Consider the following 16,588-nt stretch of genomic DNA (forward strand, 5'->3'; position numbering starts at 1 on the left):
CAGCGCCACGCGGAAGAATCGGGCAGTTCCCATTTGAATAGCTATCTGATAAGACTATTCTAAACGTAATACGAACAACGAGTGGAAGTTAGTAATGTTTACTGCAGGTATATATATATAGTGGTGTATACTTCGACGACTGAGCCGCCGGGGTGGCCGACCGGTTCTAGGTGCTACATTCTGGAACCCCGCGACCGCTACGGTCGCAGGTTCGAATCCTGCCTCGGGCATGGATGTGTGTGATGTCCTTAGGTTAGTTAGTTTTAAGTAGTTCTAAGTTCTAGGGGACTGATGACCTGAGAAATTAAGTCCCATACTGCTCAGGGCCATTTGAACCATTTCTCGACGACTGAAGTGTTATTGTCGACTGTTTACCGTTTACTTATCATGGCTTATGAAAATACCTAAGGATGGAAGGAGAAAGTGTCACTTTTCGGATGCTTACACAAGAGTGGTCTTCTGTCGAGAAAGAACGTACGGATGAGCAAGCGTTGTGTGAGATTTGAAGCCGTTTCATCTCAGTAACTCACGGAGGTAAGGCAAATGTGGGGTATCGTAGTTCTACAAAGAATCATACAAGCAGATTCGTGGTAGCATCGACATCAAAGCCTATTTCTACATTCATGACTAAAGAAGATACCCAGGAAGAACTGCTCATTGCTGCTGCAGAACTAACAATAGCTGATACAGTTGTCAGGATCATCAGTCCTTCAGTTTGCTTGACTGAACTGTAAAACTGAATGCCGCACTGTATCCTGACTTCAGTATCGCCGCAAAGCAGTCTGCAGCCAGGGCCAAAGATACAGCGATTGTTAATTCTGGCACCACGCCCCGTGTCAGAATGCATAAAACAATTGAAAAAAATTTCATTTTACAGCATAGGCACCATGCATCGAACCACAAGGCTGAAAATATGTTTCCTTTAGTTGTCCAATACTTTACTGGAACTGATGAGACCCAACAGGAGCTGTTGAAGTTTGATTCGCTGATTAACGAAACATCGGAGACAATTGCAAAGTTTTGTCTAAACACTTTAAGACAACTACAAATTCCGTTACATAAATTAATCGCTTTTTGTATAGACAGCGTCAGAACCAACTTCGGAGGGCTTCATCGACGCTGCCAGCGGAATGTGTTTCACCAAATTAAAGAACAAGGAAAAAAATGTAGAAGGAATTCGATGCCCTGCCCATATTCTCCACACTACCATGGAATATCAAGCGCTGCTGGAGTCTTAATTGTAGACATTGAAATAATCGTCATGAAAATATTGAATTAATTTCCATATTTAATATTAATTTAGTATTAGTTAATTAATACTTAATATTAATTTTAATATACATGGTAAGGACAGAGAAGCTGAAAGAGTTCTACTTATACGTTGATATCAATCATCAGACTTTTCTATCTCACTCAAGAACAAGATGGGCATCGTTAAGGCCCTTAGTCGAGAGAATTCTTTAGCTTTAGAATCCATTACATTTTTTGATGCCGAAGACAGGGCACCTAAAATAATTTCAGATTTTTTCAGTAGTCCAATCAGTGAAATTTGCTTCATGTTTCTGCAGTCAATCTTGGCTCTGTTCCACACACACACACACACACACACACACACACTGAATGAAAGGAAGACTGCTAATTTTCCAATTTTATTGGGATGGAAACCAAGGTCAATTTGAAGAAAAGAATGAGGAAGCTAGCCAAGAAATAATTAATTTGATTTCGGAATTTGAGGAAGAGACGATGGCTATGTATGCCATAGCATTTGATTACTTAGAGAAATGGGCTATTTATTTTAATAAATACAAAGTGTTTGATTGGATGACGGTATCTGAAACCCCAGACTGGGTAATGATGGAAAACATTATTCTATACCTGACTAAAATAGTGTGGAGATTTCAGCTGACAATTGTTTTCAGAAATATGTATAATTGAAAAGCTTTTTAGAAACTAAGTGTGACTCGGAAGAATGGAAGCCTAAACACTCTGTGGAAGAAAGATGGCCGGCCGCTGGTGGCCGAGCTGTTCTAGGCGCTTCAGTCTGGAACCGCGCTACCGCTACGGTCGCAGGTTCGAATCCTGCCTCGGGCTTGGATGTGTGTCATGTCCTTAGGTTAGTTAGTTTTAAGTAGTTCTAAGTTCTAGGGGACTGATGACCTCAGATGTTAAGTCCCATAGTGCTCAGAGCCATTTGAACCATTTTTTTAAGAAAGATGGGTTTTCTTTTTTAAGGAAACCGAAAATTCTGAACGCAAATACCAACTGCTAAAGTTTTTTTCCATTCCTGCACACAACGCCACCGTGGAAAGAGTAATTCCGATTATGTCGGTCCAGCGGACTGATAAAAAAAATCGACTGCTGCCGGGGACTGTGGAATATCTTACAGTGCCACTTTAACTACAAGGCAACTTGCAGGAGTTTTATAAATACGTGAACGGGAAAAAAGACTTCCTGAAAAAGTTGAAATACTCCGAAAAATATGGTGTACCAACTACTTCTGCCGCAACAAGTTCCATGTAATTGTGTTATAAATAAAAAGTAATTATAGTAAATAAATTTTTTACTTGATTTGTACAGCTCCATCTCAGAGTGTCCCGAAGAGTTCCCAACTAGATATGGCAACCCTACGCACACTCGATCTCCAATAGAATATGTTACAGTCAACTGGTGACAACAGTACCACTAGCTATATTCGGCGCGTTATACGAGCGCTGAACTAAAGCCAAAGGATTGTTTTGAAAATATTACATGAACAGCAACTGCACCATATAATCCACAGAAATTACAGTAACTGCAGCCAGTGCACCTCTTGTGTCGTCCGAAGTTTGGGAAGTGGGATAATAAACCCAATAAACAAAAAAAATGGCTCTGAGCATACTATGGGACTTAACTTCGGAGGTCATCAGTCCCCTAGAACTTAGAACTACTTAAAACTAACTAACCTAAGGACATCACACACATCCATGCCCGAGGCAGGATTCGAACCTGCGACTGTAGCGGTCGCGCGGTTCCAGACTGTAGCGCCTAGAACCGCTCGGCCACCCCGGCTGGCAAACCCAATCAACCATAATTATATTATTACTTCGTAATTATCCATTGGAGACAACCAAAATAGTGAGAAAATATCCCTGAACAACCTCTGAAATTTTGTTGGTCGATCTTCACCCTGTATAAATGATCTAGTTAGCTCAGATCACCAAACTACATCCCTAGTCTGGATTCGGCCCTCGACGTCAGTTCGCCCGGCCCACCAACGGTACTCGCATTTGCTTTATTAAACGCGTCGAACACAAGACGTTGTGATACACTGTAAATGTAACGTCGAGAATACTAGGAGATCTTCACACGTACGGAGGTCTCCCAGGTGCTATGTGCCTTAAATTTACGACGTTCAATCATCAGACGGGAGATCTGCAAATTCTGGGCGCTCTGTTCACACACTGCATCACGCATCGGCAGTCACTCTGTGGGAAAGTCTTAGATGTTTCTCATGTACTGAAGCCAGTCTTTTCTGCTGTGAGCGTCAGTCAGGGACATGAACTCACTCACCGTCAGTTTCAGGTTTTTCTTGAAGAACTTGATTCTGAATTCCATGGCTTGCTTTATCACACAGCAGTAAGGTGGCTTAGCTGCGGTAAAGGTGTGTGTGTGTGTGTGTGTGTGTGTGTGTGTGTGTTTTTTTTTAAGCTGCGAAACGAATCATGTTTTCCTAACTGGAAAAAGATCCTATTCCTGAATCAACAAAGGATTATGGGAAAAGCTGTCGCTGTTTTAGCAAAACTGATAGGAGAAAACTTTTCTTATTTTCAGTGTTTCAAAGAGTTTTGTGTAACAATCCCTGAAGGTACTAACGTTGATTTTCCGAAAAACAGAGTTATTCACGACTTGAACAAGCGCTTCCTGGAGAGATTTTTAGGTCTTGAAAGATATGAGAGTGACACTCCTCTGTTCCAGAATCCGTTTGATTGTAACCTTGAACCACTGTCGGAGCTCGCTGATCTACAAGCAAATGACAAATGACTTATTGAGAAGAAGCACAGAGAAGGAAAACCAGTTGAATCTTACCTGATGTTCACTTTCCGAAACAGAAGATGTTTGCTGCTGGTATGGCATCAGTGTTTGGAACAACTTATGTCTGTGAGCAAACATTTACAAAAATGCAGTATGGTAACGATAATTCTTTCGTGAGGGACCATAGCTATGCAGAACTTATTGAAACAAAATATCTGCCATTTCACCGTGATTTGCATTCATTTATTAAAAAAAAATTACAATTATGATTCCGGCTTTATAGCCATTCTCAAGTGCAATTTGAAATCTCAAAAAATGTTCGACCTGCCTAAATGTCATGTCATCGTCGAAATAACATTTATTTGGTCTTATAAGAAAACTTAAACATGTTAGGTAAATTTCATACGCTGCAACATAGTATGTAATATTCACCAAATGCAGAATCACAGCGACCCCTATTTTTCATTGCAAACTTTTTCAGATTTTTCGCAGTGTCTTACTTAATAGCAAATGTCACAATAATTATGAGCGTTAAGGAAATGAGGGGCACATCGTGAAGTTGACATATAAAGCTGTAAGTAACACAATAATGAAATTTTTCTAACGAATAGTTTCTGGAAAATCCTTTATAATGAATTCTACTCTGCTTTTGTAAATGATGAAAGTCTATGTGAATGCAGCTTGCCGCTAACTTGGTGTAATGTTTTGTCTGTACAGAAGTGTATCTGTCGCCTTTATCGCTCTTTCCCTCTCACACATAAATCGGTACAATAAATTCAGGGCTTCGTGTTTTCTAGTTAGGCTGATCCGTGAAAAGACAGAGAAACAATTATGCTAATGGAGGATTCTCTCACTCTCTCTCTCTCTCTGTCCTTTATCTGTGTACAGTTTAAATATATTATTTACGTGAAATCAGCCTAGTAGAATCTCTGGTGGAGCCCTTCGTCTTAATATTCAGCGGCTGGCTTGCTAGAAAAGATCTTTACATTTGTTATTATTATTAAGCGCTGCATTCAGTTGGGAAAATCGATCGTTTGAACAATTCGTTCAGTTTACGACAGATCTAAAATTTCAGATGTGGACGAAGCCTTTTTGGACGATTTCAAAAAAACTCAGAGATTGCAGGCTCTCTTCGTCACAGCTGAAACTTCCCAATCAATTACAGGGCCCAGACAATCATCAATGGTTCAGACAGAGAACTCATTCGTCATTCACTCTAGAATAAAATGGTCACAAACCTTATTTCTAAGGAAAATTGTATATTGAATCCATTTCCGTACATGTTCCGTTTTCTGTTGGTTCCAAGTCTCATGTAATTTTCTTTTACAGGTTTTTCTTGCTCTTTATCTATCACGCTAGCGGCACAAACTTTCCTAGCTCGCTTTAGCACGAAGAAGAGTAAATAAATCTCCTTTAGCAATCCGACAATCTTCCAACCGATACTTCCGAAGCTGTTCCTCTCTCTCTCTATAATAACCATGGAGCATACATTTCTGTACCTCTGTTGTTCCAAAGAATAAACGTACTAGAAAAATACCTTGGCGTCGACGAGCTGTCGGCGCATATATTACTAGAAAATCTGATCAGATACTTTTCAAACGTAAATACATGTGGATGATTTGGTTGACCATTATTAATTATTGCGTGGTAGAGGGTAATTTTCCGTGGGGAGATTACACCTTCTAAAAAGATTTTAGGGCGAGCGTCTCGAATGCGTCATCACAGCGCGTCGCTGACAGGCCGATAAGCGAGCAAACAAGTTTGGCCTCCCCTTCCGCACAAACGACTGAATTCCCCCAGCGCTTTGGACGAAAACTGGTCACTACGCATCGGTCACCGTACCTGTGCGGACTCTTTTAAGCACTGTGACGCGGTCCGCACTCGTCATTTTGTCAGGTATCCGACCCGCAGTGAAAAAGTTTGATGACATCTTTCTTGTGGATAGCTTCGGAAGTTCCCTGACGTTGTTCGCGGGCGATACTGTTGCGTTTGTTTTTGTTTTGGTCATCAGTCTTCTGACTGGTTTGATGCGGCCCGCCACGAATTCCTCTCCTGTGTTAACCTCTTCACCTCAAAGTAGCACTTGCAACCTACGTCTTCAATTATTTGCTGGATGTATTCCAATCTCTGTCTTCTTCTACGGTTTTTACCCGCTACAGCTCCTTCTAGTACCATGGAAGTCATTCCCTCATGTCTTAACAGATGTCCTATCATCCCATTCCTTCTCCTTGTCATTGTTTTCCACATATTCCTTTCCTCTCCGATTCTGTGCAGAACCTCCTCATTCTTTACCTTATCAGTCAACCTAATTCTCAACACTCGTCTGTAGCACCACATCTCAAATGCTTCGATTCTCTTCTCTTCCGGTTTTCGACAGTCCATGTTTCACTACCATACAATGCTGTACTCCAGCCGTACATCCTCAGAAATTTCTTCCTCAAATTAAGGCGTATATTTGATTTTAGTAGACTTCTCTTGGCCAGGAATGCCTTTTTTGCCATTGCTAGTCTGATTTTGATGTCCTCCTTGCTCCGTTCGTCATTGGTTATTTTACTGCCTAGTTAGCAGAATTCCTTAACTTCATCTACTTCGTAACCATCAATCCTGATGTTAAGTTTCTTGCTCTTCTCTTTTCTGTACTTCTCATTACTTTCGTCTTTCTTCGATTTACTCTCGATCCATACTCTGTACTCATTAGGCTGTTCATTCCGTTCAGCAGATCATGTAATTCTTCTTCACTTTCACTCAAGATAGCAATGACATCAGCGAATCGTATCATTGATATCCATTCACTTTGAATTTTAATTACACTCCTGAACCTTTATTTTATTTCCGTCATTGCTTCCTCGATGTACAGATTGAACAGTAGGGGCGAAAGGCTACAGCCTTGTGTTTCACCCTTTTTAATACGAGAACTTCGTTCCTGGTCGTCCACTTTTATTATTCCTTCTTGGCTGTTGTACATTTTGTATATGACTCGTCTCTCCCTATAGCTTACCCCTACTTTTTTCAGAATTTCGAACATCTTGCTCCATTTTACATTGTCGAACGCTTTTTCCAGGTCGATAAATCCTATGAACGTGACTTGATTTTTCTTTAGCCTTGCTTCCATTGTTAGCCGTAACGTCAGAATTGCCTCTCTCGTCCCTTTACCTTTCCTAAAGCCAAAGTGATCGTCACCTAACGCATCCTCAATTTTCATTTCCATTCTTCTGTATATTATTCTTGTAAGCAATTTGGATGCATGAGCTGTTTAGCTGATTGTGCGATAATTCTCACACTTGTCAGCTCTTGCAGTTTTCGGATTTGTGTGGATGATATTTTTCCGAAAGTCGGGTGGTATGTCGCCAGACTCATACTTTCTACACACCAACGTGAACAGTCGTTTTGTTGCCAATTACTCAAATGATTTTAGAAATTCTGATGGAATGTTATCTACCCCTTCTGCCTTGTTTGATCTTAAGTCCCCCAAAGCTCTTTTAAATCCCGATTCTAATACTGGATTCCCTATCTCTTCTAAATCGACTCCTGTTTCTTCTTCTATCACATCAGACAAATCTTCCCCCTCATTAAGGCTTTCAATGTATTCTTTCCACCTATCCGCTCTCTCCACTGCATTAAACAGTGTAGTTCCCCTTGCACTCTTAATGTTATCACCCATGCTTTTAATGTCACCGAAGGTTGTTTTGACTTTTCTGTATGCTGAGTCTGTCCTTCCGACGATCATTTTTTTTTCGTTGTCTTCGCATTTTTCCTGCAGCCATTTCGTCTTAGCTTTCCTGCACTTTCTATTTATTTCATTTCTCAGCGACTTGTATGTCTGTATTCCTGGGTTTCCCGGAACATTTTTGTACTTCCTCCGTTCATTGATCAATTGAAGTATTTCTTCTGGTACCCATGGTTTTTTCGCAGTTACCTTCTTTGTACCTTTGTTTTCCTTCCCAACTTCTGTGTCGGGCCTTTTTTAGAGATGTCCATTCCTCTTCACCTGTTCTGCCTACTGAGCTATTCCTTATTGCTGTATCTATAGCCTTAGAGAACTTCAAGCGCTATCTCGTCATTCCTTAGTACTTCCGTATCGCACTTCATTGTGTATTGATTCTTCCTGACTAATGTCTTAAACTTCAGCCTACTCTTCATCACTACTATATTGTGATCTGAGTCTATATCTGCTCCTGGGTACACCTTATAATCCAGTATCTGATTTTGGAATCTCTGTCTGACCATGATGTAATCTAACTGAAACCTTCCCGTATCACCCGACCTTTTCCAAGTATACCTCCTCCTCTCGTGATTCTTGGACAGAGTATTCGCTACTAGCTGAAACCTGTTACAGAACTCAATTAGTCTTTCTCCTTTCTCATTCCTTGTCCCAAGCCCATATTCTCCTGTAACCTTTTCTTCTACTCCTTCGCCTACAACTGTATTCCAGTCCCCCATGAGAATTGACTTTCATCCACCTTTACATACTGTATTACCCTTTCAGTATCCTCGTACTTTCTCTATCTCTTCATCTTCAGCTTGCGACGCCGGCGTGTATACCTGAACTATCGTTGTCAATGTTGGTATGCTGTCGAGTCTGATAAGAACAACCCTGTCACTGAACTGTCCACAGTAACACTCTTTCTGCACTACCTTCCTATTCATAACGAATCCTAGTCCTGTTATACCATTTTCTGCTGCTGTTGATATTGCCCTGTACTCATCTGACCATAAATCCTTGTTTTCTTTCCACTTCACTTCACTGACATCTGGTATATCTATATTGAGCCTTTGCATTTCCCTTTTCAGATTTTCTAGTTTCCGTACCACGTTCAGGCTTCTGACATTCCACGCGCCGACTCGTAGAACGTTATCCTTTCGTCGATTATTCAATCTTTTTCTCGTGGTAGCCTCCTCCTTGGCAGTTCTCTCCCGGAGATCCGAATGGGGGACTATTCCGAAATCTTTTGCCAACGGAGAGATCATCATGACACTTTTCCAATTACATGCCACATGACGTGTGGATACACTTTATGTGTCTTTAATGCAGTGGTTTCCATTGCCAGTATTCTTCCGCCTTCAGTGGCAGTTTCCCATTCCTAGGACAAGAGAGTGCCCTGAACCTCTTTCCGCTCCTCCACGCTATTTGACAAGGCCGTTGGCAGAATGAGGGTGACTTCTTATGCTGGAAGTCGGCCGCCAATGTTGATTATTAATCAAAATTTAAGCAGTGGTGGGATTCGAACTCGGGACCGAAGACGCTACCCCTAGACCACGGGTATATCTCTGTTGCGTACAGTTTTCATTTTGTCAAATGTGGAGAGCGAACTCTAGGAAACTGGATAAGAAACAGAGGAGGAAAAGCGTTCCATGGGAGGCACTTAAAGGTAGAAATGAAAGGTGTCAAGCGATGTAGAAAATGACCCTAGTATAAGCATCAGATAGGCGGCCCGCCACATGAGGTACTGTTATCACTTACAGAACTTTTGACAATGGTTCGGCGCACAGGCCACGACAGTGCCGGGATTTCTGTCGTCCATCCTACTAAAAGATTAGGCAACCATTACACCCCAATATGGCTGGCTGGCTGGCTGGCTCTGAGCACTATGGGACTTAACATCTATGGTCATCAGTCCCCTAGAACTTACAACTACTTAAACCTAACTAACCCAAGGACATCACACAACACCCAGCCATCACGAGGCAGAGAAAATCCCTGACCCCGCCGGGAATCGAACCCGGGAACCCGGGCGTGGGAAGCGAGAACGCTACCGCACGACCACGAGATGCGGGCCCCAATATGTGGGCGGGGATTATTGCCGACCACCTTTGGAGTTTGGAGCTAAAACACTACTACGTACAGAACATTCCTATTTGCCTGGTCTGTTCTCATTATTGAAACCGACACTGACAACGATATTTTTGTCTCCACCTTCAAGTGGGTGTACATCACTTGGAACGCATTTCCAACCATATAGTCATATGACTGTTTTTGCGCGTTATTCTCTAGTGCATAGATTTCTGCAGTTTGTTCCTATTCAGCTAAATCACATTTTACAGGAAAATTGCAACACCAGAAGGATTTTGCGAAATACCTAGAGACATGCAAAGTATCGACAACTTGTGCAGCGACTGGAAGCTATTAATGTACTGCGAATAAATGTTTCATGTATAAGATCTTTGTAACAATACATGTAAAGTTGCAATGACCACTGTATCGGGATGGCCCAGTGGTCAGAGCATCTGCGTCGTAAGCAGGAGACCCTGGTTCGAATACTGGCCTGGCACTTTCCCCAGTGATGTAAATAAATGGCCACTAGCAGTTACATGGTGCAATTCCTTTGTGTATTGATTGATAATGGCTGCAGGATCAAATAGGTGTCTGTCCATGTCCGAAAGAATGCACGTCACATATATAATAAAGGCGAGACTAGCCAAAGATCCCTTTGGTGCAGATGCACACCATGCTCGGACTCTTACGGAAAACAACAAAACGCCGCGACTAATAACAGTAATGGGCAGAGGCAGTACATCGGTACTGTGCGGATAAGTTGAGAATTGGGATCTCACGGGAGACATGCTAGGGTAGTCCGTGCAGTTATGATGAGCACTATGTCTGGATGGCTCAGTGGCCAGAACATCTGATCAGTAAGCAGGAGATCCAGGTTCGAATCACAATCTGGCACAGATTTTGAACTTTCCCCGTTCGAATCCCAGTCTGGCACAAATTCTGAACTTTCCTCATTGATCTAAATTAATGGCCACTAGCAGCTACATGTCGTAATTCCGTTGTATATTGAATATAAAGAGTAAAAATTCATTTCTGACCATTAGTTCATTATCTGTAAGAATGGGGGATGACAAGAAACTGAGGTCACAAGCCTGCAGTGAAACGTGTACATTTTATTTCATGCATAAATAGAGCCAACTGATAGTACGTTCATTAGGTTATTTTTCAACATCGGCTTCACATCTGTTTAGGTACTTGTCGCTTTGTGGGGTGAGTTGGAATAAATCCTCTTGATAAAAATCCTGTCCTTGCATGCTTAGTCACGTTATTGCGAAATGTCCCATCTCCTCGACTGAAGCGAATCGTCGGCTTCCTGGATACTACAGGAAGAAGGTGGAAGTCGTTTGGAGCGAGTTACGGGCAGCGGGAAGGTGGTCCATGATGTCCCAGCGAATCTGCCTCAGCAGCGTGTAGGTCTTCTTTGCTGTATGAGGTCGTGCTGTATTGTAAATGACGATGACGCCCTCAGTGAGAAGTACTGGCCGTTTCCTCCTTATTGCTTCGTGCAGTCGCATCAAGGTCTGGTAGTATCGGTCAGCGGCCACTGTCTTCCCTCTTCCCACGGATACGACACCAGTGCTGTCCCACAATATTGTGGTTATCACCTTTCCACCATATGGCGTCACCTTAAAATTATTTGTCTTTGGAGGGAAGAATATTTCCACTTCACTGATGGCCACTTACTACTGGGGGTGTAGTGGTGGTCCATTTTTCGACACCTGTTACAGTGCGAAGAAAAAAAAAATTGTCCCGTTCCTTGAAGAACCATGACAAAAGCTGGAGACTTGCCCCACTCGCTTCTCAGAACAAACGTTCCGGTACAGTGCTACAGAATATCGTGAACAATGTGGCGACGCCGGCCGTTGTGGCCGTGCGGTTCTAAGCGCTTCAGTTTGGAACCGCGTGACCGCTACGGTCGCAGGCTCGAATCCTGCCTCAGGCATGGATGTGTGTGATGTCCTTAGGTTAGTTAGGTTTAAGTAGTTATAAGTTCTAGGGGACTGATGACCTCAGTAGTTAAGTCCCATAGTGCTCAGAGTCATTTGAACAATGTGGCGAACACTTCAGGACGGCATTCCCATTTCTGCCGTCGTATTCAAGGAAAGATTCGGTTGGATGAACCCCTTCTCGACCAGCTGACTGACAGATAGACAGGTAACGCACACGCTCAACCACTGGAGATATAGACATCTTATACAATCAACACTGACAAACAGACAGACAGACAGGTAACACAAGGCCTCAACCTCTGGCGATATAGACATGTTATACAATAAACACTGACTGATTGACTGACTGACAGACAGGTAACGTAAGGCCTCAACCACTGGAGATATCGGCATCTTCTAGAATAAATATTTCCTGTGGAACCGCCTGCGGGAAAGAGCATGCTAGCTGTGCTGTGAAAACAGGAATGTTGTGTTAATGGCTAACTTCATAATTCTACCTATTCTTAGATTAAAACCGTGCGAAATATTGTCATTAACACTACCCTCACAGATTTAGCAGCTGGAAAAGTCTGTCTCATACCCTCTTATACTAACGATTCCAATCGACTTACTCATTCACTTTGACTTCTATTCTCCAATCTAGGGTCCATTTGCAATAACAACAAATAATGCCAGAGAGATGGGTGAGGCGAAGATGGACAGAGAACTGGGGAGGAAGTGGATATAAGGAAGGGAAAGGAGGATATGGACAGAGAGATGAGGGAGGAGGTGATGGATAGGGACAGTTTGGGATAAAAGATCTACAGGGAGGGGTAAGAGATGGACAGAGATAGGGGAGGAGGAGAGGGATAGAGAGAGGGGCCAGAAGGATATTAGGACATGCATCCAGTTCTCATCATATTGAGTAATTGCGATACATTGCCAGTTCGTCAGTTTTTGTTTTGGAAGAATAATGACGATAAAGAAGTTCCAGTTATGAACCTGTTAACAACCTACGGAAAACCGACTTTTAAATCATTTTCTTGAAAGAAAAACATTTGACAACACCAATTTTTCATTTCCCTGAGAACTAGGGGGGAGCCTCTTCCCCCACCGTCGGCACCGGTCATGGGCGCCCCTGCTTGATTTCGGTAACGGTCCCACCACAATTTCTTGTGGCACAGCGGTCGCTACTTGTGCTTTTGGAATGTTTCCCCTGCAGTTTATCGGGAGTTGTTTGCTATGCAGCCATCAGTTCAGTCACGCACCTATTCTGATATTCCGTAAGGATGTATTTTGTTTACAATATTTAAAAAAATAGTTCTGACGTTTAAGGTCGTAAGTTGGACCTAGTCGAGACGAGTACTGTCAGCGTGGAATCACGACAGCGCTCTACTCTCCATGACGATAGTAAATTGATTCGGAGCCACAATGTGCTACAAAAACCACGTTCGATAATTTATGTATGGTATAGGTCTAGTGTAGTATCTCTTTGTACGCAACAAATCTGTTTTTATTTTGAATCAGGAGCAGAGTCCAGGCACGTGTTCTGGAACGAAAGAATTTAACTCGGTCGAGAAACAATTTCAAATTTCATCACGTGAAAATTGGAAAAATAATGAAGTCACTGAGACACATTTCTTCGGTTAGCTACCTAAATACGTCGTTACAACGGACTTTCCAAAGCTTCGTGCTGCGTCGCGTTTGCTGTGAATAAATCTCGGAGTACGTCGTTTTTTTTCAATTGTGTCGAAGTCTTTAAAATCCCTATCTGCTACAACATACATTAAAATTTTGGAATTCATATAAGGCAGGGGTGCACAAACCGAGGCCCGCGGGCCACATGTGGCCCATAGATGGACCTGATGGTGACCAACCGCTTACTGTTCGTTCTCGTAAATTTTTTTCACTCGCCATTCATTACCTTCAGAGAAGGAGACGACGTCCCCTTGTAGAACTTTGTCCATTTCATCACGCTAGTTTGGCTGGAAATGGGGCAGGAGCAACCCAATTCGAAATAAATAGTGCGTCTCAAGGCACGTCATTTTTGAACTTGCGCAACAATGGAGTCACGGCGACAAGGTCTGCCCTTGGGCCACCAGTAACGACATTGTTTAGTCGTCAGTGGTTCGTCTATTGTACAACAAATAGAGTCAGTGAACTTAGTCAGTGTACTCGTTAGTGGGTGCCGTAGCAGAATATTATCAAATGATCTTTCACAAAACCCAAAGAAATTCTGGTCATTTGTAAAGGCTGTTAGTGGCACCAAAGTTAGTGTCCAGTCCCTAGCGGATGAGACAGGAACTGAATTGGGGGGTAGCAAAGCAAAAGTCGAAAAGTTTAACTCTGTTGCAAAATGTTCCTTTACGAATTAAAACCGAGGAGAACTGCCCACTTCAATCCTCGTACCACTGAAAAGAACAGTGAGGTAAGTATTAGTGTCAGTGGTGTTGAAAGCAGCTTAAATCATTAAGACTGAACAAAGCCCCAGGGCCAGATGGAACGCTTGTCAGATTCTATACTGAATTTGCAGCTGAGTTTTCCCCCTTTCTGACTATAATCTACCGTAGATCCCTCGAACAAAAAACCGTGCTCAGTTCTTCGAAAAAAGCAAAGGTCACACTCGTCTGCAAGGAAGATAGTAGAAGTGATCCACAAAACTACCGTCCAGTATTCTTGACCTCGATTTGTTGTAGAATCTTTGAACATATTCTGAGCTCAAATATAATGAGGTATCTCGAACACAATGATCTCCTCCACGCCATACAGCATGGATTCCGGAAACATTGATCATGTGAAACTCAACTCACATTTTCTCACATGATGTAGTGAAAGCTTTGGATCATGACATGCAGGCAATGCAATATTAGGCTTATTGTCAAAAGTATGACCACATAAGATATCAAGTGAAATTTGTGACTGGATTGCGTATTGTCGTGTAGGGAGAGTCATCAACAGTTGTAGAAGTAACATCGGGTCCGTCCCAGGGAAGTCATCAACAGTTGTAGAAGTAACATCGGGTCTGTCCCAGGGAAGTTAGTTGGGACCACTTGCTGTTCATGTTGTATGTTAATGACCTTGCAGACAATATTAATAGTAACGTCAGGCTTTTTGCATATCATGCAGTTATCCTGACGAACTAATGTCTGAAAGAAGCTGTATAAATATTCAGTCAGACCTTGATAAGATTTCAAAGTGGTGCAAAGACTGGCAACTTGCTTTAAATGTTCAAAAATGTATAACTGAGCGCTTAATGAAACGAAACAACATAGTATCCTATTACTATAATATCAGTGAGTCACAGCTGGAATCGGTCAGCTCACATAAACACCTTGTGTCACTTTGTAAGGATATGAAATGGAATGATCACATAGGCTCCGTCGTGGGTGAAGCGGGTGGTAGACTTCGGTTTGTTGGTAGAATGCTGGAAAAGTGCTACTAGTCTAAGAAGGAGATCGCTTACAAATCATTCGTGCGACCGGTTCTAGAATACTGCTCAAGTTTGTGGGACCCGTACCAAATATGCCTAACTCAAGACACTGAACGTATGCAGAAAAGGGCAACACCAATGGTGACAGATTTGTTTGATCTGTGGAGAAGTGTCGGAGAGATACCGAAGGAACTGAACTGGAAGTCTCTTGAGGATAGACGTGAACTATCCTAAGAGAGTCTATAACAAAGTTTCAGGAGCCGTCTTTAAATGGTGACTCTAGGAATATACTACAACCCGCTCACGTAGGGATGGTGAGGATAAGATTAGAATAATTATAGCAAGCTCAGAGGCATTCAAACAATCATTCTTCCCGTGATCCATACGTGAATGGAACAGAAAGACACCCTAACTGGTACAATGGGACGTACCGCCAACTATCACTTCTCGGTGGTTTGCAGAGTATAGATGTAGATATAGATGTAGCTAAACATATGCGACGAAGGTAAGCAGCAATGTTATATAATTCTGTGAACCCATAACCATTTACTTCACGATCATCGGTCAATGAAACCTTGAGAAAAGTATAAAATTTAAATGAAAAGAATATTTGTGAAACAAATTATATGAACACTTTTATTTATTTATTTATTATGCTGTGGTCCTTAAATGGTCACAGTGAGGTATTTGTGCGCGCGAAGTAGCAAGTCTGTACGTCCCTTATACAGTATAGACCTCTATAACGTCTCTAAGGGTGTGAAAAGTCTGTTCTTGCTTTTAATTAGTCATGTTTTATGCATGAGATCGGAGGAAGTTTCGTGTCGGGAAAACTTTTCTACTTGAGAACCAACGGCAGCCGACAAAGTGGCACCTTCCACTGTTGTAGTGTCGGCGGGGAAGCAGTCTAGCTGGCCAGTTGTCGAATGCCAACCAATTTGGCTTGACTGTAGTCGTTGGCTCGTAATTGTATCGGAAGTTTTTCGGAAGTGAAGAAACTTCTTATTTTAATTTACTGGTTACAAAGAGCCCATTGTCTAGTATCTTAAATGGGCAATGCTACTGAACTATCCAACTCTGGTCTCACTGCAGTATTAGACAATGATAGCCACATCAATATCATTATATGCATTGTTGGCATTGTAGCACTTTTATTTTGCCCGTCTCGTGTCGATGGGCGTCTATTTCTCTTATTGTCTACCACCTAGACCCGGGTGACCTTTTGCTCTTATCTTGGGTATTAATAATATGTATGGCACCGTGTACAGGGGACGCGGCCGCGTGCTCTGTCATACTGGCAACAAGAAACCCCTGTACGCAGTTCCATATAGATTAAAGAAGCGATCACTATGATACGATTTGTTTTGGATCTATCCACTATATTGGAATTTGACAGTTTTTAATCCATGACATACCGTCTTTTAGCGATGTTTTGTATTTGACAGACAA

Source organism: Schistocerca serialis, chromosome 8 (genome assembly GCF_023864345.2).
Source record: "Schistocerca serialis cubense isolate TAMUIC-IGC-003099 chromosome 8, iqSchSeri2.2, whole genome shotgun sequence".
Classification (NCBI taxonomy): Eukaryota; Metazoa; Arthropoda; class Insecta; order Orthoptera; family Acrididae; genus Schistocerca; species Schistocerca serialis.